The sequence below is a fragment of the Nycticebus coucang genome, chromosome 3, assembly GCF_027406575.1.
Source record: "Nycticebus coucang isolate mNycCou1 chromosome 3, mNycCou1.pri, whole genome shotgun sequence".
Lineage (NCBI taxonomy): Eukaryota > Metazoa > Chordata > Mammalia > Primates > Lorisidae > Nycticebus > Nycticebus coucang.
This window is the reverse complement of record NC_069782.1, coordinates 26,362,462-26,369,026: the sequence shown is the minus strand read 5'-3', so window position 1 is coordinate 26,369,026 and position 6,565 is coordinate 26,362,462.

Here is a 6,565-nt window from a genome sequence, read left to right as displayed (position 1 = left end):
GCGCGGGAACCAGGGACAGTCCACAGAGACCCGGTGTCCGCGCTTGAAGGTCGGGACCGCAGACTTTCCCAACTGCCGCACGTGGCTTTGCGTGGCCAGCAGGTGCTTCCTTCCTGAGCCGGCTTCGCACCTGCTGACCGTCGGGCCCGAGAGGATAAATCCAGTGTTTCCTGTGTGGGCGATGCAGAACAATCCACAGGTGTCGTTTGTTCTTTCCTGAATTTCTGCGACTCACACAGCGTCGAATTGTGTACAGGCAGAAACACGTGCCACTTGTTATCTTCAAAATCTGTCCAAGTTCACTGACATAGAAATTCTTCCAGAAGTCATCTTCTCCAAGCAGCACCTAGGTGTAAGCGCCGGTGGCGGTGACTGCTGTGACTTGGGCTTCCTCATACAGTGGAAAGGCCAGTCAGGTTCCAGAACAGGGATCTGCCTGGGTAATAAGATTTAAAGGACACAAAAAGGAATCTATCCAAAAGTGAGTAACCTGAAATCGCCAGTTTAAGAGACTGAATGTTGAAAGAGTAGATTAGGGGGAAATCTGGAAAAGAGGAAAGTCAAGCCTACAGGTAAATAAAAATTAACCCATTAATATTTGAGATCTTTGTGCTTAGCTTTGAGGCTTTTCTACTTAGGCTATTCCGTGGAGTACACGGAAAATTTAAAAGCCCTCCTTATTAGGAGAGCTTAAAAAGGAGGAAGGTAACGTACAAAGTTAACGTGTCAGTGGAGTGCAAAATCTAGCAGTACAAGAAAAGCTATAAACTTGTTCATTCTGGGGAAAATCTTTCAATGGTATGAACTGAATAAAGAAATGAATGCAGGGCTGCGCTTGTGGCTCAGTGAGTAGGGCGCGGGCCCCATACACGGAGGGCAGCCGGTTCAAACCTGGCCCCAGCCAAACTGCAACAAGAAAATAGCCGGGCATTGTGGCAGGTGTCTGTGGTCCCAGCTACTAGGGAGGCTGAGGCAAGAGAATCAAGCCCAGGAGTTAGAGGTTGCTGTGAGCTGTGACACCACAGCACCTTACCAGGGCGACAAAGGGAGACTCTTGTCTCTTAAAAAAAAAAAATGAATGCATAAGGTTATTTGTAGCATATTATCCAAGCACCAAAAATTTGAAAAAGGTGGGATGGAGAGTCTAACTGAAGGGAAATGGCTAACTAAGGTCTGACATTGTAACTTTGGAAATTCTTACCTGGATAGCAAAACAGCAAGAGTGATGTGGAAAAAAACAAAGGTACAAAATATGTATAGAAGGTTGCAACTACATAAAATGTAGTGATGCAAATAAAGATTAAAGATAAGCAATGAATTTACATAGTTTAATGCTTTTATTCTTGTTTCCATATATGAAATTATTAACTGCTTAATAATTACAGTTCAGTTTTGTCCCCAGTACTTTTCTACTACCCCAAACACAAACTGCTATCTTGTAATTTTGCCTCCCACTTGAAATTCTAAAGTGCACTAGTAAAGCATTACGTGAGGGCATCTCTCGAGGAAATATTTCAAATTTAAATAGTTCTGGCATACAATATAGTTTTACTTGTGATTCCTTGAAAGCAAACTAAAACAAAGGTCAAAACTCTTACTATCCCTTTTTGATCTCATAAAACTATTCTGGAAGGCCATTTGGAAGACTATATTAAGAGTCTCAGTTGCTTCTCTCTGATATAGTAATTCTACTTATAGAAACACAAGTTTTTACTGATACTGAGGCAACTTAGACAATGTTATTTAGAATAGGGAAAACCAGAAATATCCGCTTAACTGTTGATTCAGCACTTTAGGAATGGTTCTGTAAATCTGGTACATTTGTATGACAGACTAATTATCAGAATTAGTTAGGGCACTGGCCAGATGCACCAGGGCTGGTGGGTTAGCACCATCAGCCCAGGCCTGCTAAACAAAAAAAAATAGCCAGGGGTTGTGACAGCCGCCTGTAGTCCCAGCTACCAAGGAGGCTGAGGCAAGAGAATTGCTTGACCCCAAGAGTTTGAGGTTACTGTGAGTTATGACTCCATAGCACTCTACAGGGATGACAAAGTGAGACTGTCTCAATAAAAAACAAAACAAAAAAACTAAAATGATGTGAATAAATGAAGGAAAGGAGGTGAAATGGGAAAACAAAGCAAAGGCAGGCTGACTAAGGCATAAGTGGAGAGCCTTGAACAGTGTGTCCTCAACAGAATGCCTTGAAAACAAGGAGAGGTGCTATGTGAGAGGAGAGGAGGCTGGAGAAATTATCTGCAGATTATTGTTAAGTGTTCACAATTAAAGAATAGATAATGTTTTTAGCACTACCATTCCTTTATAATTAATACTATTTATTCAACTTTGACATTTCTTCAGCTGCCATTTTATTACTTATGTTTATTACCTAGAACTAAATTAGCATTCAGGGGTGGGGAACCTGCAGCCAGCGGTAAGGCCACACGAGGCCTTCTAAGTCCTTAAGTGTGGCCTTTTGACTGAATCCAAATTTCACAGGACAGATCCTTTCATTAAAAGAAAAATGATGCATTAAAATAGATCACTGAATGTTAAAAAAAAGAAGAAGAAGAAAAATGAAGTTTTCATTGCCTCCTTTGGTGCTTAAAAAACAATCTTAAAACCAGAAGGCTGCCATAATGGTCATAATTGCTCTTTAATTTTCCTATGTGTTTTTTACCCATAATCATCAAATCTAAGCCCCCCCTTTATATTTTTTTACCATAACTTTTTTTAAAAGCCTCCTTCCCTTCCCAACTTCATCAACTGACATTACTAAACTTACCTATTTTATCCTCAAAAATCAATGTTTTTCCAAGTCAGCTTTTGGACAGCTAAGAGGTCAGTCCCTTTTTGTGTCCCATGCTTGAGGCATTTCCCACCTTTAAATCAAGGCAGATGTTTATCTCCTAAGTAGAAGGCCTGCCTGCATCCACTTTCTGCAATTCATTATAATCAACCTCTTTCAGAGCTGGCCTAAACTCTCACCTGCTGGAAACTTGCTTTCCTTGAGTAACTACCAGGCTTACTGATCCCCATCCCCCACCCACAGCAGCACATTATTATGTAGTCAGCGCTTTTGTTCTGAGTTCTGAGGCTGGCTCTCTATTTGCATTGTAACCTCTCTGGGTTCCAGGACTGTGCACTTGCTGTATTTGTATACCTCTCCATTGCTCGTAGTATACTAGTGGCCAAGAAGATTGTTAAAATGCCTAACGAATTCACAAAATTAGAAGTTCCCTACCATAATATAGGGCTGTGGAAGTGATGTATAGGGGGTTTCCCTTGTTTTCACAGCCCTGACATTGGAAGAAATGGCAATTTGCCCTTTTTTCCAAAGGAAGCAGTTTCCTAAACAAGATAAAATGTTCATGACTCTGATAGCTAATTACTGTGTAACTACTCAGTTCTGGGATACAACACTCGCTGGGTTTTGCTCCTTGTATCCTGAGAGAAGAGTGTCAGTGAATTAAAGGACAACAAAATACTGTTCATTGGATAAACCTGAGAGCTGCTTTTTATGCTTTGTGTTGATTTTTAGATTTTTCTAGTCCAGGCTTTCATGAATCTGAGAAATATTTTAGGAATCGTAATTGCAGACTAAAGAAGTATTTATGAGTTAGCCAAATTTTAGAAACTACTTACAAGTTGTTTTTAAAGAACTATTAAATGTTTATTTGGTGGTCTGTGAGGGAAAAGTTTGGAGGTGAATTCCAAAGCAGGCCTACAGGAAACTGAAACTGAGTCCAGGGTTTTGGTATTAATGAAAGCAAAATTGTGAAGCTAGTCTGTCCTTTTGTCACTCTTTTTAACTCCTACTCTACCTCCACCCTATTCAATTTTTCAGGGATCCGCAGGTTGCTTGTACCCAAGTCTTCACTTGCAGGAAAGCAGCTTTTCCCTCTTGCCTCCTATCAAAACTTTTCCCATTTTGTTCAGGACAGGTATCCACTTGTAAATTATTTGTGTTTAGTAATTTCTTTTTAAATTTCTCTCTCTTTAAGGCTGCTTTAGCGGGACCTCCTGTAGACACCCCGAATAAAGAACTTCAAAAATGAAATTTTGAACATTGTGACAAATCCATGAGATGGATATTTTCCTAAGCCAAGGTACTTTTCCAGGGATAAGCTATGGGAGGTGGGGAATGCAGAATACATATACACAAACATTATACACACACATATATATACAGTATACATATACACATAATTATATAATGTATTTATCTAATTATCATAACGTGTGACAGTTTATTAAATACTTCTAATTCTTTAAATATGTTGCATGTTTTATCTCTATCACGTTTGCTTTGGGACAGTGGGGAAGACACAGTAATTTTAGCTCAGGGTGAAAAATGTTATGAGAGTGGTATGCATGTTTAAATTCTATTGCAGTCACTCTCATGGATATCTCAACTCCCTTAAGCCTTTCTCCTGACAAAACCTCTATCCTCCTTAAATTCAACTCACCTGCCTACTCTGTAGCTGCATCCAAGCAGGCCAGTGAGACTAGAGAACAACCAGGGTGTGATGACTTGTCCTACTGTAAGTGACACCATAATGGTGCCTGGAAATCTTCCTGTGTACCTCTAGTTCATTCATTCTTCCATTTTCTTAGGTGACTATATCATACCTTTTTTTTTTTTTGAGACAGTGTCTCAAGTTGTTGCCCTGGGTAGAGCGCCATGGCGTCATAGCTCACAGCAACCTGAAACTCTTGGGCTTAAGCAATTCTCTTGCCTCAGACTATATCATACTTTCAAATATAAATTTTTTTTTTTTTTGAGACAGAATCTCAAGCTGTCGCCCTGGGTAGAGTGCTGTGGCATCACAGCTCACAGCAACCTCAAACTCTTGGGCTTCAGTGATTCTCTTGCCTCAGCCTCCCAAGTAGCTGGACTATAGGTGCTTGACACAATGCCCGGCTATTTTTTGGTTGCAGTTGTCATTGTTGCTTAGCAGGCCTGGGTCAGGTGTGAACCCAGTACCCTAGGTGTATGTGGCTAGCGCCTTGCCAACTAAGCTATGGGTGCTGCCAAATATAAAAATTTTAATAGTTCTCTCAGCCTCACTCTTAGATGATGCCCTTGCTGTTCGTTTTGAAAACTGAAGCAAGAGAGTTTCCATTGCCACATATACCTACTACCTGCTTCTCTGCCCTTATATTCGGCTGGCCTTCCTATTGCTGGGCATTAACTGTCTATACTTCTTGTTTTTTTGAGACAGAGCCTCAAGCTGTCCCTCTGGGTAGAGTGCCATGGCATCACAGCTCACAGCAACCTCCAACTCCTGGGCTCAAGCGAGTCTCCTGTCTCCACCTCCCAAGTAGCTGGGACCACAGGCGCCCGCCACAACGCTGGCTGTTTTTAGTTGTAGCTGTCATTTTTGTTTGGCGGGCCAGGGCTGGATTCAAACCCGCCAGCTCAGGTGTATGTAGGTGGTGCCTTAGCCGCTTGAGCCACAGGCGCTGAGCCTGTCTATGCTTCTTTTTAAGGCCAATTTTCCCCTCTTTGCATTAAATTCTGCATTTTTCACCTACTCAAAGATGTTCTAGCAATTTGCCCTTTTCTTCCCTTATCAAATGTTCCATCTCTACTGACTACCAACAGCAAACATATTTTGTATGTATATACATTTATATTTATACATGCGAACCTCCCCTCACATTTCTTTCTTGACCTTACCAACTCTTCCAATTAATTGCTACATTCTCCAGTTCCCTCTCCTTAAATTCTCTTTTTAACTCTTAATCATTACCACAATACCAACAAAACTACTCTTTTGAAGTCAGCAATAACTGCTACGTTTTTAATCTGCAGTGAGACCAAAGTTCTGATACATCACTCCTTGGAAATACTTGCTTCCCTTGATTTTCTTTTCTTTTCTTTCTTTGAGACAGTCTTACTTTGTCTCCCCCTGGTAGAGTTCCTTGGCATCATAGCTCACAGCAACTTCAGACTCTTGGGCTTAAGCGATTCTCTTGCCTCAGCCTCCCGAGTAGCTGGAACTATAGGTACCCACCACAACACCTGGCTGTTTTTTTTTTTTAGAGATGAGGTCTTGCTCTAGCTCAGGGTGGTCTTGAACCTGTGAACTCCGGTGATCCACCTGCCTTGGCCTCCCGGAATGCTGAGATTGCAGGAGTGAACCACTGGCGCCCAGCCATTTCCCTTGATTTTCAATGTATCACACTCTTAATTATCCTCTCCCTCTTTTTCTGGGTCTCCTTGACTAGGTTCCTCAAATCCTGCAATATTGCTCCTGGTTGTAAAAAATGTCTAAGTGCTTAGAGTAGCCTACTTTTAGTTCTTAGATATTTTTGTGTTCACTATCTATACCATCTCCTTTGGTGATCTCATTCAGTCTCATAGTTTTATTTTTATTTATTTTATTTTCTTGAGACAGTCACCCTAGGGCTGAGTGCTATGGTGTCAAAGCTCACAACAACCTCAAACTCATGGGCTCAAGGGATCCTTGTCTGAGCTTCCTGAGTAGCTGGGACTATAGGCACCTACCACAACGCCCTGCTTGTTTTTCTGTTTTTAGTAGAGACAGGGTCTTGCTTTGCT